Consider the following 2,304-nt stretch of genomic DNA (forward strand, 5'->3'; position numbering starts at 1 on the left):
AGTTAGTTTTATCAAAAAAATTTAAGAAAGATGAAATTATAAAAAATAGGATTTCAAGAAATATTGAAAGTTAAAAAATTATATTGTTTGATTATCAATTAACTAAAAACATGAAAACAGAAGGCTGGAAAGACATGGGGAATGTAATTAAATGAGACAATTAAGAGACTGATTGATTTTAATTTTTATTTATTCAAAATCCACAAATTGCAAATTACAAAAAAAAGAAAATGTTAATGTAGATCTGCGAAAACCAGATAAGACATAAAAGTCTTGTAAAGGCTAACTTGAAAAAAAAAAATCAATATTTGTTTTAATGTCTGACTTTTACCAAGTACCAATTAGAACAAATTTTTAGTTTTATCTTTTATGGCTTACAACAAAAATAGAAAAAGCTTTATCTAATTAAAATCATCAATACTGCATTTTTCACTAATTTATATTTTACAACCTAATTTTAATTCAATTTGTTAAGTGCAAATATTTTGAGAGCATTCCAGCTAATCTGACAAAAAGAAAATGCTCTCAATAGATACTAGAATCTCAAGTATCAATATTTTTGGGACAATTCTAGCAAAGCAAGGTAAAAATATTATTTAATTTTTGTCAGCGATACAATACTGCAATGCTTTTCATCCACTCGTGATGACTAAGCTCGAAGAGAGCTATCTCATTTTTATTTTATCTTGTTAATTGTAATTATATATTTTTGATAACCATAACAGATGGTATCTATGTTTGTAAATGAATCAGTAACAGCAAAGTAAACACGAAGTCAAAAACTTAAAAAAATTATAATTTAGCAATTAATCATAAAATTTAGAAAAATTTAAATTGGTTAAATAAAAAAGTTAAACAAAATTAATATTAAAATTAATTATTAAACTAACTTAACTTTCAAGTATATGCATAGATTAATCAAATGGACAGTCAAGAAATGACGATCAAGTTTCTGTTTTTAAAACGTTCGGCAAACTTTTAAATTTGGTTTCTTAAACTCTATCACTTTCTTTTACGCATTTTTGCGTCTTTACATTCGATAGAATTAATTTTAGTTAGCATCAGCTGCCATTTTGACGAACGAACATTCTAGAATGAGACCATTAGAATGAGACCATAAAACAGTGATGCGCTCGTCAGTCTCATTTTTTTAATTTATACGCTAGACGTTTAGATTGTAATTGATACGGCTTGTTAAGAATGTCGCTGGGTTGCTCCGGTACGTTTTGTTAAGTTTTCATTTATAGCTTGACATGAATTGTTTAACGTTGAACAGAGGCCTCACCTTACGCATCTATACTTGCATATTTCAAATAAATTGCATGGTAAAAAACCTTTAAGTCATGTAGTTTTCATGTCAAAATTATAAATCTATTTTGTTATAACAATTGTCATCGTCGCCATTTGAACACGGACAAAAACAAACATGAAGACACAAAGTAAATGCTACGTAAACGTTCGGAATGGTTTCTGAAGATAGCTAACATTTTCGTTAACGACGTACAATTAAATCGTGAAACATTGTTGACCAAGTTAAAAATTGTAGTGCAAATTTTAAACTTGAGCACTCTCAATCAGATACAATCCTTCCGTTGAAATTTTTAAATTAAATTAATAGGTTTTTCAATGGTTAAACGGGTGCACCACCGGAGACATAAACATTCTTTAGAATTTGTTTAGTTAGAAGTTCTTGGATTGAATAATATACAAGTGAAATGAATGATTGTGAATGAGGAAATGATTGAATTGTTGGATTGACAAGTGTTTTCACATCTCAATGACATAAAAATTAAGTAATGCAATTTGAAGTTTGTTAGAAACGCTAAATATATAGACCCTATATTATAGAGCGTACAAAAAAACGGTTCGAGATACAATTAATTTTGGAGTTTGTGAAATTTACGATCGTAACAAAATTGATTAGATTGAAACGATGATTGACTTGGTTGAAATGATTGATTTAATTGAAATTTGAAAAGATGTAAGCGATTAAGTTAGGACAACAGTATATATACCCACGATCATCATAAGAAAGATTGAAAAATTAAATAGAAAATTAAGCAACGCTATAAATGCTAAACTACTGTATGCATTATTACAATTCATTGCATTTATATAAATATATATATACATAAAGAAAGAGAATAATATTTAATTATACACAAAAGAGTAACCTTCAAAATCGCTGTACTTGTGTTTAAATCACTGAATGGGATGTCACCGGAATATATCGTAAATAAATTTTCAAAAAAAAATGTCTGCGTCGTCTCACTACGGTCAGATGATATGAACTTGTTGACCATA

The sequence above is a fragment of the Helobdella robusta genome (assembly GCF_000326865.2).
Source record: "Helobdella robusta unplaced genomic scaffold HELROscaffold_373, whole genome shotgun sequence".
Lineage (NCBI taxonomy): Eukaryota > Metazoa > Annelida > Clitellata > Rhynchobdellida > Glossiphoniidae > Helobdella > Helobdella robusta.